This window comes from Perognathus longimembris, chromosome 18 (genome assembly GCF_023159225.1).
Source record: "Perognathus longimembris pacificus isolate PPM17 chromosome 18, ASM2315922v1, whole genome shotgun sequence".
Classification (NCBI taxonomy): Eukaryota; Metazoa; Chordata; class Mammalia; order Rodentia; family Heteromyidae; genus Perognathus; species Perognathus longimembris.
This window is the reverse complement of record NC_063178.1, coordinates 32,017,778-32,033,386: the sequence shown is the minus strand read 5'-3', so window position 1 is coordinate 32,033,386 and position 15,609 is coordinate 32,017,778. Positions and strand designations below refer to the sequence as shown.

Below are 15,609 nucleotides of genomic sequence, written 5' to 3'. Positions count from 1 at the left end.
CAAAGAACACAAACCCTAAATCATTTCCATTAGACACTGTCATCAATGCCTTCTACTAAAAGCAAAGGTCGAATGCGTTTGTTTCCCTCATGAACAAAATGACAGTTACAAGCCAGGCCATCCATTGGCGTTGGTTTTACATTGCTACTCCTTGAGGACTTGAACCTTGGCTTCAATACATGCAGGGAGTTTTATTTAAAACACTTTTCAATTACTATGTGTGTTTGTTTTAATCATGCCCAACGTTGGCTGTCTTCTGGTTGTGTATCTTACTCCTATGTAATGAATGACCCAAGAAGTGCTCAAGCCATCGTAAGCATTGTGCTGTTTGCTTGCTCCGATTCTTCTTCTTTTTCAGTGGTATGTCGTGGGTTTGAAGCCGAGGCCACAAGCTTACTATGCAGGCAACCTGCCACATGATGCAGAGCCCCGGCCCTTCCTTGCTTGGGTTGTTGTTTGCATAGGGTCTCGTGCTTTAGCCTGGGGATGGCTTCAGAGAGAGATGCTTCTTCCAAGCTTCCCATGCTGCTTAGGTTACAGATGGGAACCACTATATCTCGCTTACTTGTTGCTTAGATTATGGACGGGAACCGCTATATCTTGCTTACTTGTTAAGATGGCATTTTACTGCCTTTAGGTATGGGCTGGTCTAGAAGTACGATCCTCCTGATCTCTGCTTCCTGACTGGCTAGATTATGGCCATAAACCACTGCATGCTCCCGATTCAACTTTCAAGAGTGGTCATCTAAGTACTACTCAGTCTAAAGGCAAGTTTTGTCTTCAAACACGACAGATGTCCCTTAAGAGAAATAAACTCAACCATTTATTTTGCCAAGATTACAAGCTATATATTTGCCCTATATTTTTAACATTTTTACTGGGAATGGTGCTGGGGGGTGAATCTGATCTCTCTCACCCGTGTGGTCTTATAAAAAGATCTGATATGAGCCTGTAACCCCTCTGTACATCACCTCCATAATAACAATAAAAATTAAAAGGAAAAGAAAAAATTCTGGATGGCAAAAGCTGTGGCTTATATTTCTAGAAGCAGGAGGTGGTGAGGAAAGGAGGGGGGGATTCAGTGGGGATCAAACTCATTGCAGGGGCAATGGCTCCTGGGAACCAGTGTACTCTATGCCAGGGAGCCAGCCATTAGTGGAGGGGGATGAGAAGGAGGAGGGGGAGGAGGAAGGAGGAAGGAGGGGGAGGAGGAAGTGGAGGAGGGAGGAGGAGGGAGGAAGGAGGAAGGGGGAGGGAGGAGGAAGAGGAGGAAGAAGGAGGAAGGAGGAGGAGGGAGGAAGAGGAAGGAGGAAGGAGGAGGGGGGAGAAAGGAGGAGGAAGGAGGAAGAAGGAGGAGGGAGGAAGGAGGAAGAAGGAATGAGGGAAGAAGAAGGAGGAGGGAGGAAGGAGGAGGGAGGAGGAAGGAGGAAGGAGGGAGGAGGAAGGAGGAAGAAGGAGGGAGGAGGAAGGAGGAAGGAGGGAGGAGGAGGGAGGAAGAGGAAGGAGGAAGGAGGAGGGAGAAAGGAGGAGGAGGAGAAGGAGGAGGAGGAAGGAGGAGGAGGGAGGAGGAAGAAGGGAGAAGGGAGGGAGGAGGAGGAGGGAGGAAGGAAGGAGGAGGGAGGAAGGAGGGAGGAAGGAGGAGGAGGGAGGAGGAAGGAGGGAGGAGGAAGGAGGGAGGAGGAAGGAGGGAGGAGGGAGGAAGGAGGAGGAGGGAGGAAGGAGGAGGGAGGAAGGAGGAGGAGGAGGAAGAGGAGGAGGCCACCTGGGGAGGGGGAGGACCTCACAGCTGATCCTGAGCTTGAAGCCCCAAAGGACCCAGGGGAAATCATTCCCACTGGCTTGCTCCGTGGTGTCTTGGGGCTGTCCCCCAGAGGGCAGCAGACACCAAGCATCACGATGTGGTCACTCCCCATGTGGCCACACTTAGGATCAGAACTCCGCTATACCCCATCAGCCCCTCTGCTCTGCTCTTGGGAACACAAGCTTGCTCTGCGGCCACACTGCCGGCCTCCTGGCCAGAGGCGGGCTGTGTCCACAGCCAGAATTAAAGTAGGTGCTGACATTTTGGTATTCAATTGCACTGGAGGGCTGGGAATATGGTCTAGTGGTAGAGTGCTCACCTCGTGTACATGAAGCCCTGGGTTTGACTCCCCAGCACCACATATATAGAAAAAGCCAGAAATGGTGCTGTGGCTCAAGTGGCGGAGTGCTAGCCTTGAGCAAAAAGAAGCCAGGGATAGTGCTCAGGCCCTGAGTTCAAGGCCCAGGACTGGCCAGAAAGAAAAAATAGCAGGAGATTGCATTGGGGCATTTGAGACCTGAAAGTGGACAGAGCCTTCACCAGGCAGAGCGGGGAAGGCTGGGACCCAGCTCAGGTCTGAGCTGACACAGCTGCCAGGTGGATTCTGTTCCAGATTCCTTGGAGCCCCTGGGAGGAGGGGGCAGGACGGGGCGCATTTTTCTGTCTTGGAGGTGAGTGCTGGGCCTGGGATTGCTGTGGCACAGGTTCTGCCTGCATGGCTGGTCTGGCTCCGGCTAGCCTTAGCTTTGAAGCCGCTACCAGGCTGCCAGGCATGGAGAGAGCAGGCGAAGCGTCGGAGCATTCTGCTGGGAGGGGGCCGAGTGCACGGAGCCACTTCGTAGGGGCATTGGACGGCCGGGGTGCACGGGCCCGGTTATCCCAGGTGGGCAGCTTCCTAATCCACCCAATGCTTAGCTCTTCGGACTTGAAATTCTGCCCTGAAATAACAGAGCCGGCTCCAACATGGTGGGTTCTTGTTTCTTCACATGACTGGGACAGATGTGCCGAATGATAACTCTAGTTAATCTGTGGTGGGGGGGGTCCATTACCTCGCACCCCACCTCCAGCGGCTCCCACAGAGGCTCGGGGCAAAGACCTCTTCATGTGTGACAAGACCTGGGTCAGAAAAAGAGTTATTAGCTCCTGTCATTGTCAAGCAGCAATCCAGAAGGTTCTGTGAGGGAAAATAAAGAGGACAAGCTGGGAGCCTGCCTCAGGTGTGTGGAGGTAATGCCTAACCACAGACACGTCACTTGATTCTGCTCAGGTTCATTAAAATAATGATGAAAAACCTCACACACTAGGGATACAACAGTCTAAGAGGTAGCTAAGGGTGGGTCCAGCAGAACCCTGAGCCTTCTCCTATTTATTTAGCATATGCTAATTAGAAGACATAACTAACCACCACAACGTCATACATTATACGTGGGTAGCAGAACTTTAGAGCCCGTTCTACTGAGAGCTTGTTATCTGGTGAGACGCATTCTTGATAAAATCTCTCATCATCAAATACAGGGCTCTTTAGGGTGTTTTTATGCTAGTACTAGGACTTGAGCTCGGGACCTTATGCTTTCACTCAGGAATTTTACTCAGAGCTGTCTCTCCACCACTGAAACCACACTAGTAGTTCCAGCATTTCCTGGTTATTTGGAAACAAGAGTCTCTTGGATTTGTGTGCCTGGGCTGACTCCTAGCCTTGATCCTCAGAACTCAGCCTCCTGAGTAGCTAGAATTACAGGCATGAACCACCAGTGTCTGTCTTTTAAATTTGGTTCAAAATACCTGTGAGTCACCTGAGCTTCCAGCCACAGAGACCTACGTTTGGAAATCAAAACTGGTGTGATCATTGTATTACAACAGTGGTGCTGTGCAATGAAAAGGAGGAGTCGTCGGTAACACTGAGAAATGTTTTTAAACAATTTACATACAGTTCATTCCACAAGTATTCATGGAGGCCTAGTTTGTGTCCCAGATACATGCTACACGGAGTGTAAACATCTGTTACAGTTTTTATTTCTGTGGAAGGTGTTGGGGCCTCTTTGACTAAGGACAGTTCTGGAATGTTTTCATGTGCAGTGATGAGTCTCCCGCTTGGCCTCTGAAGGAGGCGGGCAGGGGCTCACCATGCCAGCTGCAGGGCCGGTGCCCCCAAAGGCCAAGGGCACAGCGGAAAGCCTGCGGCGCCTCTCTAGACAGGAAGGGCGATAATGAATGCAGGAGAGGGAACGGGCAGGGATAGAGGACGAGATGAAGCAGTCCAGATAGAAGCAGAGAAAACAGAGACGTGAGAAGGACAGGACAGCCGTCCATGGTTGAAAAGTACAGGCTGTAGGTGACCAGCCCTGGTCACATGGGTTGACTGGACACTGTGTAAACTCACATCAACTGCTAGAGCAGACCTCCCAGGGTGAGAAGCATTGGGCAGCGCGACTGTTTGGATCACGGTGAACCCAGGCTGCAGGGCGGTGGGGGAGAGCACCTGGCGGGGTGGGGGGGGTGGGGAGAGCACACGCAGGGTGGTGGGCCTGGTGCTGTCGCCCTGTGTGCTGCTCTTCAGCCTGGTGAGCACGGTGGCCCCGGGCTGGCGGCAGCTGTTGAGCTTCCTGAACAAGCCGGTCTACTTGGTGCTGTTCCAGGGCCTGTGGGACCTGTGCCCTGTGCCACGAGGGCAGCAGCCTCGAGCGTCTCTGTAGGCAGCCAGACGCCTGGGGCTACCTGGAGGCTACAAAAGGGAGCCTGCTAGTGACAGTTGGTTGAAGTTCATCTAAACATAGAAGGCCAAGTTCAGTGTACGGCTGTCTGCCATAGGCAGTTAGCTCTGTATTTTAGATGTGGAAAAAATTGATATGTAACATGGAGGTAACCCACAACAGAAAACGTTTACAGTGATGTCATTTCTACAAAGACATAAGGTTAAGACAATGACATGTAAAAGCCAGCTTAAGTTGTAGAGACAGCTAAAAATCGTTAAATATAAAAATGTTCAGTGTCCGTTTATGAAATTAAGTCCTTCTGGTGAAAGGACATTCAATAGGTTTCGTAAATTTTTGAATGAAAAAGTAGTATATCAAACTAGTATGGTTGTCATTTTTGTTAAGGAAATAAAATCTGCAAGGAACATGTATTTTCTTTCCACAGCAATGGGCCTGATGACACAGACTTTTATAATCCCATTTCTGGTACTGAGGATAAAGATTCAATACCAAGTGATTTGCCAAGTTTGAGACTAGGCTCTTTTGCTTTGTGGCCTTATCTGCTATCACGAATTTAATGTTCTTCACACTTTCCTTGGCTGTAAGCACAGTAGAAACCTGGGAAGACAAGGAAAGCCTTAGCAGGCAAAGCCATGCATGGTCCCTAGCAGGTCCGAGCTAGCTGAGATCAATGCCGGAGTACACCGACTCCACGCTGCTAACTACAGCATCACCGACTTCATTATAAACGAGACTTACACAAATCATCTTTCCATAACTGTAAAGTATACTTGCTTGCTCTTTTAAATGCAGGATTTAATGATAACATGAGAAAGACTTTTCATAAATTCTAAGTGCCAATGTGTACTAACTTAGCAGTAATAATATGTGAGAGAAGAAGTAGAGAACTAACGAATGATCATGTGCTACTTTGCAGAAACTTAGCTTTTATCCTAAAGACAAAGAAATCACTATGTTTGGAAAAAGTAGGAAAATAGACTCTGCAGTTTCACTAGCTCAAATTTGGTTCCAGAATCAAACATTCAATTCCAGAACGTCTAACTAGTATTAGGGTAGACACCGTGCATTAGAAAGCCCTGTGGCTGAGTCCTAACCTAGGCTATGAGGAGACCACTCTGGTCACCTCTGTGAATATTCAGTTTTCCCAAACTCACTAACAAGCCCAGACAAACTTGTCCGATTTAAAAAAGTGACAAGTAATTACCATGTACCACCAACTGTTAAGGAAGTTAAAAGAGCACACAATAAAATGCATAAGCAGGTTTTGTTTTTATTTAATTGGGGGTTCAGTTTCAGTTCCTTGCTCATAACATCAGTCCGTTTGTGAAGAAGTTAGCAAGTCCTGTGGAAAAGAAGAGTGGAAGTTAGAGAATATACATTATTTTAAAACAAAACAAAAATACAGAGACGGTGCCAATGATTTGAAGCTGGCTTGGGCAGACAAATCTGAGAGACCCTTATCTTTAATTTGACCAGTAAAACAACTGGAAGTGGAGGTGCGGCTCAGTTTGGTTGCGCACTAGCCGAGAGTGGAAAAATCTCTTGAGGCCCTGAGTTCAAACCCCAGTATTGGCACGCATGCGCACATGTGTTTGCACACACACACAATTGTAGAGATGACAGTAGGACTAATATTTTAGGGTAAAAAAGCCTACCCTACTCTCCCATAAGGTTCAGACCCTGGAAACTCCTATAAGACATGTACTAAAAGCCAAAGTTCTTGCTTCTAGTAGATAAATCTCCATTTCATACATGTCTCACTCTATTTAGCCTTCAGTTCTTCAAACCAGACCCTGAAGAAAGAGTTGCCTCACAGTAGGTCGATATACAAAATAGAAACAGTCAAGGTTAAAATGAAAACATTACCTACTTTCCAATAGAGTTACTGTTTAACTGCATCCAAGAATTCATTTTCCTTACAGAGATTTGCCCAACTTCCTCAACATACCTGTTCATCATAGGCTTCATTAAAGAAAACCTCACTATTCACTAAAGCTTTTTCTTCTTGCTTATTTTCCTCATCACGGTTCAAATTTCTTGCTGATGTCCTAAAAAATCAAAGAAACAAAGGCAAAAGTTGCCATCTAAGGCAGAAGCTGAGATCGGGGTATCTTACGAAAGGTCAATTTACCTCATATTAAAGGTTAATGTTATAGAAATTGTGCCTTGTTTTAATAATCTCCTATCAGAGCAAATAATCGGGAATGGGCAATACTAGAGTAGATTCCTATTTGTTACTAGGCATTTAGTTAGCTTCAGAAATGGTCTCCTTTCTCAGTTGAGGAAACCTAAGTAACAGAAGACCAAGAACAAGGAAGTAGTAGCTGGACCCAACTGAGTTAGGAAAGCAGGGAATGTAGCAGGAGAAGAGGCGTGAAGGAATGCGACCATAGCCCAGGGCTGACCGCTTCACTACTAGCTAGTGTGACTCAGGAAAAGACAGGCCAATCCTCCTGGCCTTTCTTTTAGTTTGTGAAGCCCCAGAAGTAGAGAAATATATCTTCTCGACATGCCACATCCATATAAGTCAGACTGCAACTACAGGGTCTCTAAAAGATGTGAGCCCTGATACATTATGGTAAGCCAAGTGCCAGTAATGCTACCCAGAAAGTCAAGAGTGGAGAATCACAGTTCGAAGCCAGCCTGAGCAGACAAATTTGCAAGACTCTAATGTTCAAGTAATTGGAAAGTAGGGAGGCATGGCTGAAGGGGTAAAGCGCCAGCCTCCAGTGCAAAAGCAAAGGAAAAATGCAAGGCTCTGCGTTCCCAACCCCCATACTGGTGCCACGAATAAAGAAAAGAAGAAGGAGGAACAGCAGGAAGAAAGAGAAGCTGGGAAGAGGAAGAGATTTGAACACATGTGAAGGCAAAGGAGAAACTGGCCATCTACAAGGCAAGGAGAGAACCTACAAGAGACAGCTATCCTGCTGGTAGCCTTGGTCTTAAACATCTTGCCTTCTCTGAGGAAATGCATTATGTTGTGTGTGATGTCCCATCTCTGGACCTGTGTGATGGCTCTCCTCGCTAACAAATGCTCATGCTAACAGACCTCTCCTCCCATTCCCGGCCCTGGACGCGCTCTCTCACCTGAGGGGAGCTCTGAGCTTCTTTCTTGAGGCTTTGCCTCCGCCCAGAAAGCTCACACCGCACACAATATTGTCATAGGCCTGAGGTCTCACTGGAAGAGTGCCCCCATTCCTTACTAGGTCATCTAACCAGGGAGACTGACTCGTCATCTAAATCCTGCCTCAGAAGTCCCAGTTTTAAGAGGCATTAGACACCAATCCAACGAATCTCGTGTGACAAGCCTGCTTTGGAATACTCTTGTCCTGTGAGGATGTGAGTGGGGGCTCACCTTTTCAATTTCCGCTTTCTTCTGCAGTGCACCAGCGCGCCCAAGGCTATGAGAATGGCGACCGTGAGAGCGGTGGAGCGGGGCAGTCAGGGCAGCCAGTCTGGGGGCGCGAGGGACGCGCGGGGGGTGGAGGGGGGTGGGATGCGGATGCTGGCGGCGCTGACGCTGGGCCTGGTGCTTTCGCCCTGAGGGCTGCTGCTCAGCCTGGTGAACAGGGTTGCCCCAGGCTGGCGGCGGCTGGCGGGCTTCCTGGAGGAGCCGGTCGACGTGGTGCTGTTCCAGGGCCTGTGGGACCTGTGCTGCAAGGGAAGCTGCCGCAAGCGCTGCTGCGGGCAGCCCGAAGCCTGGGGCTACCTGGAGGCGCGGCCAGTGCGGGCGGTGCGCGCTGATGTGGGCCTCGCCGGCGGCCGCCGCGCGGGGGCTGCTGCTGGCCGCGCTGGGCCCGCGCTGCTCTTGGCCCTAGCCGCGCCTGGCGCCCGCCAGCCTTGCAGGCCTCGCGTTGGCGGCGGCGGGCGCGCTGGGCCTGGCGGCCGCCTTGTAATATACACACTTGCTTGGGGACCACGCGGCGCTGCCCGCCCAGGCCAGCCCCGTCTGCGCGCAGGCCGGCTACGCCCTGGTGCTCAGCTGCCTGGGCAGCTGCCTGCTGCTCCTGAGCTGGGCGCCCTGGTGCGCAGCCCAATGCCGCAGCAGCAAGGCGCCCCCCGCCGGCCCTTGCCGCGTCAGCCTGTGCGCCGAGTGGGTGGAGTGGCCCGGGCCCTCGCCCGTGCCAGTGCCGCGCCCCCTGCGTGGGCTTCCCCATGCCGGGCCCCTGCCCTGTGCCTACACCAACCCCGCTGACATGCTGGACGGGGAGCGCCCACTGTGCGCACCCGCCTCCAGGGGCGCCTTCTCCCACACCACGCTGGCCTGCGGCGCGGGCGATGGCGAACCCCCCTCCCCTGCGACTAGGACCTGTAGACGGGGCCCGGCCCGGCCTGGCCCCCCGACCCCAGTCCCCCGACCCAGGCCTCCCGGACCCGGCTCTGTCCCAGACTCCCGGCCCTGGGCAGCGGGTCCTGGGCCGCCATGCCCGCGCCTGGCTCGAGGTCCTCTCCCCCCCGTGCAGGCCCCCTGTCCGACTGCTGGGCGAAGCTCCCTGCTCCCCGCGGTGCAGCGGAGGGAGAGCCGGGACAGGGACCCAGCGCAGTCCCTGCTGTGAGGCCCGAGCAGATGCCAGGGTCACCGATGGCGATGGCCTGGGGCTCGGGACCCAGGGGCGGGAAGTCTGAGGATCCGGGCCCCAAGGCGGACCCAGCAGGGAGCCTGCGAGCCTTGCTTCTCGGCCGGAAAGACGGGCAAGGAGTCCTGGTTCAAGGGGCGGAGCACAAAGGAGAGCACCCCCCGGAGAGCACCCGGACCGGCCTGCCCAAGCCCAGGCCTGCACACAGCCAATGCCCAGAACCTGCAGTCATCCTCATGGATCCCACGCTGCTGCTGTGGCCGCCTTTGCTCTGCTCTGTCACTCAGGAAACTTACAACTTTACAACTCGGAGGCCAGTCCACACCCGGGGGCATGCGGCTTCTGTAAAAACAAGAAGCACCTTGGTTAACTTGGATATACATTTCCTTATGAACACACAGAATGAGGTAGGAGGACAAACCCTCGAGGATTTGACTTTTTAAAAATCATCTATCTGGTTGAGAAAATGAAGGTGGATTCAGTTTCTTTTCTAGGAACCAAAAGAATGAAGACAGTAACACTGTATTGTTCCATTCATGGATACCTCACAGCAAGCAGTCGATTGAATACTTTCTACAAAAGGGAGCCTGCTAGTCACAGTTGGTTGAAGTTCATCTTTGCACGTGCTAATTATAAATAAAACTTTTAAAACCTCATTTTCTGTATGCTCACAAAAGCTTATTTATCTCCAGTCCCACCTTGGGGAGTTCCAGCATTCATGACCAGTAATTTCCTGGCTGTCTGGGCACTCACTGCTTCTGAAATCTGGCACTCAGATCTTTGCACTTCTTCGCCTAAGATTACTGAAAAGAGCCAAGGGGCCCCACTTCAATACCTGGTTGCTTTTCTATGCAAGCCAAGTCTATTGTCAAAAGAGAAAAACTAGGAGCACCAGTTGAGGAGAGAGCAGACATCTTTTCCACTTCTTGCCCTGGTGCTCAGAGTCACAGCTGGCAGCCCTGTGTTCCATGAGAGACAAGTCTCCATAGGATTGGTTTTCATTCCAAGCCATTGACTTTAGGGTGCTTTAACCGAGCTGAATCTCACCTTCCAAACCTACACTGCAGACTTACAAATAGTGCAATAGGTCCTAGCAATCAAGAGCTGTGAAAGAAAGTTATAACTGAGCTGTACCTGCTGCTTGTGCCGTGGATGGTGTAACACCAGTTCATGCCTCCTGCTATTCTGCAGTACAATCACCTATTTTCTTTTTGGGACGTAGCTCTAATACGCAGGCAGATTGACCGTGTGTGTGTGTGTGTGTGTGTGTGTGTGTGTGTGTGTGTGTGTGTGTGTTGGTACTGGGGCTTCAATGCAGGGCTTGGGCCCTGTCCTCTAGCTTTTTTCTTCGTGAGTAGAGTTTTACTGCTTGAGGCGCAGCTCTACTGCTGGCTTTTTGCTGATTAATTGGACAGTCTCATGGGCTTTCTTTCCCTGGTGGCTTTGAACCAAGATCCTCAGATCTCAGCAAATGTGGAATCTGCCTCCCTGGGTCTGGAGCCCTAAAACTGATTTGCTCTGTGGCTCCCGGCAGGGGACACTGCTGCTGGCTTTGAACCCCCATTGATGTTGGCAGGTCTTAGGGGGTCCTCTGGTGCACTGAAATCTTAGTCCCAACTGGTGATGACTGTTAGTGTGACCTTGAGCCCCTGATACCTAGGTGTTTTCAGGGGTTTGTTATGTGGAAAAGAGACAGAAGGCAGAAGGATCATCAGAGATTTCAGCTAGCACTTTGAAAGATAGCACTTAGGAGCTCGAGAAGTCAGAACTCAATCTTTTTGCCCTATCTAAAGAAATGTGCCTTTTGAAACCTCTTTTTGCTCTAAAGACAGCCTGAAGGAGCCGGAAGCCCGTGTGGGTGGTGGGGTCATCTCTGCAGAGCACACTGGGAGTGGGCTGGAGGTGGAGACTCCGGGCGGGGTCTCCGGCGTGGGTGAGACACTGGCCCGCCAGCAAGCACCCAGCACCCAGCAGCGAGCAAGCCCACCCCCGCGGACAGCCCTGCTCTCTTGCCTCCACCCACGGGGCTCCATCCCACCCATTGTCACCCTCCCAGTCAGCGCAGGACCTGTGTGTCCCCGCGTCATCTGCAGACTCCTCCTAGCAGGGCTCCAACTTCGGGAAGATGCCAAGGCCCAGGGAGCCTGGCAGGAAGCTCTCCCTGCACCGCTCTGCCTGCTCTCGACGCTGGCTTGTCTCTTCCATGGGCCTCACTGAGAACGGGGGGTGGTTGGTCCTCCCTGGACGCCATGCTCCCAAAGCACTCCTCTTCCCCGTTGCATAGGTCTCTGCTGCTCACCATGGGTGACATTTTGCCTGCACTTTTGTGGACACGAAACACTCTGGGGCTCTACTGTCCCCTAGTGCAAGAGATGACGCACAGAAGGGCAGGGTGCCGGATGAAAGGACTGAGGAACAGGGCCGTTCTCTTAGGAAAACTGGTCAGGACAGAGGTGAACGTTGAATAGGAAACTGAAAGGAGATGCAAGCAATCTGGGCAAAGAGAAGAGCAAAATACACACACAGGCATCTGCACACACACACACACACACACACACACACACACATACACGGGGCTGGCCTGGGCAGGCAGCGCCGCGTGGTCCCCAAGGAAGTGTGCATACCATGAGGCAGCTGCCAGGCCCAGGGTGCCCGCCGCCGCCAGTGTGAGGCTGGTGATGCCAGCGGGCACCAGGCGTGGCTCGGATGATTGGGGGCTCACCTTTTCAATTTCCGTTTTCTTCTGCATTGCACCAGCGCGCCCAGGGCCACGAGAAGAGGGCAATGGCGACCGCAAGAGCCACGTAGCCAGAGACTAGTCCCCGCACCGACTCCTTGCACACCTGCCCTCCGTACTCATCCGGCAGCTGCATCGTCTCAGATTCCCTTCCAGTGTGCACACGCCCTGCCCGCCGCAGAAGCCGCTGCTACAGGGTGCGTGCTTTGCCCTCTGTGCATCCTCGGGGTGAACACATTCCCCCTTTCCCTTCGTGTTGGGGGTCTTTCTCGGGCGCGCAGACCTCAGGGAGGTTAGGGTTTTCCTGGCTGGGTATCTCATTTCTTCTGGGTCTGGGTATGCAGATGTGGTAAATTTGGTTTAAGGCGACTGTGGGAGACCCTCTGGCACTTTAGGTAGTGATGGTGAATAGGTTGTACCTGCAAATACAACAAGGTATATGGCGTCAGTTAACTCCTTCAGAAGAGTACGACTTTCAATTATCTTAACCAAGGGATTTGAGTTTATGAAATTACAACCACAATCATTATTTGTGGTCAAACAGGAAGAGCATTACAGGTTTATACACACATAACTGTATATTTTAAGGGCAAATGCGTAGGTTTCAGGACCACTGTATTTTACTGACCATCCAATCCATTTCAAAATCAAAGTATGCACTGTTTTTTTTTTAAACCAAGGCATATATTATAATGGCTCTATAAGTCACAAATTAAGTTCTTTAAGAAATTGAGATCATCAGGATGAACTCTAAAATAATCTATAAGGTATATCAAAGAAGTAAATATCTGGACTAGAAAGGTTTATCTGTAATTATTTCAGTGTTCTGTGTCTGATTGGGCTGTAAGACTAGCAAGGCCTACAAATTACAGATGCAGATTCAGATTTGTTGGAAATGATAGAAGGGACACACATAAGCAGAGAATGAGACACAGGGTGCTTCAGACAAAAGACAAATCCAAAAATACCATTTTCTTTCCTATTTAAGATAAGGTCACTAGGAGTAATCACTCTTCGGTCTTCCAGCTATTAGATTTTAGGGGGGAGTGAATTTGAATTGACAAGGAGTGGCTCATCATTGTAAGATTCCTTTTCCAAATATTTTGCTGGCTATGACCAGTCTCAGTAGCTGCCTATACTCTCTTCAGTTCTACCACTGTGGGCTTTGATACCACTAAAGTAGCCTAGAACCAGAGGGTGGGTATTACAGCAGAATTAGATATCATGGCGATTAGAGATGACTGACCACCCCTTTTCCTAAGGATATTATTTGTCTTAGTGTTTTTATGATAACCATTTAAAGCTAGTATTTAAAGTATGTTGAGTACTAGCATGACAGATATGTGTATATATATATATATATATATATATATATATATATATATATATATTCTATGTTCCTTAATAATCCTGAAAGACACCTGAGACAGAAAGTGCTGTTTCTAGCTCAGTGTCTTATAACAGATATGTGGATTAAGAAAATGAGATTAGATGTCCAAGAATTGTACTCTTCCAGAAAGGAAAAAAATTACTATATCATTTTCAGGTAAATGGATGGACCTAAAAAAATTATCTTAAATGAAGTAAATCAGAAAAAGGGTGCATGTTTTCTCTCACACATGGAAGATAGCTCTAAATTATAGACATACATGAGAGCATATTCAAGACCATATCCATATATACATAAACAAATGGATTAAAGTATGATATGTGCAGGGGAGAATTTTAATGGTATAACTCCTATAAACAACAAACAAAATGAGTACCAGGAAGCTGAAACACATTTTGTCGGGGGAGAGGCCAATTGAGGGGACTGAAGAGAGAGGTTGGGTGGACGGGTTTAGTCACAATGCGCCCTGTCCACTGTGAAAGTAGAACGAGGTCGCTTGATGGTGTGGGTGGGGGGTGGAAGAGATGGGGAGAAGAATGGCAGGAGTGACGCTGGTTATGGTTCACTGTACTCATAAACGGACGCACGAAATTGAAATTCCTGTACAACTGTGTAAAGATAATATAAATAAGTAAGAGAGGAAAGGAAGGAGAACGAAAGAAAGAGAGTGGAAGAAGGAAAAAAGAAAAAGAGAGGAAGGAAGGAAGGAAGGAAGGAAGGAAGGAAGGAAGGAAGGAAGGAAGGAAGGCTGTTTCCTTTTTAAAAGAAGGAACCAAGCAAATTGTTTACATAAACTCCTTCCTTTAGGTTTGGTGACTGTGCTATTCAGTTTAAATTAACCAAATCTAATCTAGGTTGAACAAATGCCTTTTCAGAATATACATGTACATATATACATACATATATTCATATAGACATACATATATACATACATATATACATATATATATATATATAACTGCCTATTTGCTTGGAGCTCACAATCCTACTGCCTATCCTACAGTCAAAGGAACATTAAATTCCACAAGAGACACCCACAATAATTTATATCCACTTACCCATAATTACCAATTTTGTATTATGTAGCTTAATGAATCTACGCTAGCAAGACAATGACTCAGGAGACACCATTTTGGTTAAGGACGGAGTGGGCTATTGCTACCAGCGTGCACTCTCACACACAGGGGTTCAGGCTCAGGTTACTTACAGTCTGCTTCATCGGACCCGTCCAGACAGTCCGCATGACCGTCACACACTTGCTCCGTGAAGATGCATTTCTGCCCATCCTTGCAGGGCCGGGATGGCACCGAGCAGTGGACACCTTCGGCACATTCGTTAGCATTAGCCAAGTAGTACCCACAAGGGCACTTGCAAGTCTGTCCCTCGGGGTGTGGCAGGCAAATATGGCTGTATCCGCCATTGTCTTTGGAGCAGCTGTTGTGACCTGTGGACCCCCATCCACACCCCGAAACATATGGGATTAGATTGGGTTTGGGGAGAACCTTCTGCAAACTTTTTGCAAATACACTATTAGGGCTGCCTGACCTAGATGTCTCCCCAAATCTGATAGCTCTTCCACTTTTTTTTTCCTCTGTTAACTAGGCCCTGAGTAGCTAGTGGTTCTTCAAGGATGAGGAAGGTGTTAGACATTTAGACAAGGAACCGGCTTAAGAAATAATGAGGGAATCTCTCACTCGTCCAAGATTATAATGCAAATCCTTTTACACAAAGCCACCCTCTATCAGAACTGGAAAGGCCTTGAAAATAAAACATGTTTTAGATGAAAACATGAAGGTTGTGATGTTTATTATCCTGTTGACAATGTGGTGGAGTCAGCCATTTATACTTTAGCATTATTATTCGAGACTTGTGTCTCACTCTTGAATTTCTAGTGAGGTTTTTTTTTTTTTTTTTTAACCTCACTAGAGCTACTCCAGGCATTTGAGGTAAAAGCCACATAGAGTTAACAAGGACACTCCTGGCTATAGAAGTAAGCATCAGACCATTTGAAGGACAGATTATCACACGGAAATGTGCTAAGTACATTCTCCCCACCAAGCCAACGCAAGGAGTCTAAACATGACTAAGGCCGTTTGCTGAAATCCAACTTTCAGAAACAATGCAATGGAGCAGCTTCTTAGTCTCAAGACCAAGGTGCTCATCTTGCAAGGAGGTGTGGATAGTTAATTAATTGAGCTGTGTTGTCAGTATTAAATCTCATCAAAGAACAGATTTTTATCTACCACTACTTTATGAAGCCCATCATTACATACCCAAGAATTAAATTCAAGATTCCAATTATGGCCATGAAAAGGATGGAGAAAAACATCTAAGTATCCCGAAGTTGCTATTTTAAGGATCAGCTAACACCAAGGTAGATACAAATGATA

At 49.0% G+C, this 15,609-nt stretch overlaps 1 pseudogene; it reads right to left on the bottom strand.

Moving 5' to 3' along the window:
• Positions 1-3,867: 3,867 nt before the first annotated feature.
• Positions 3,868-15,609, bottom strand: part of LOC125366910 — a 51,124-nt pseudogene continuing 39,382 nt past the window's right edge.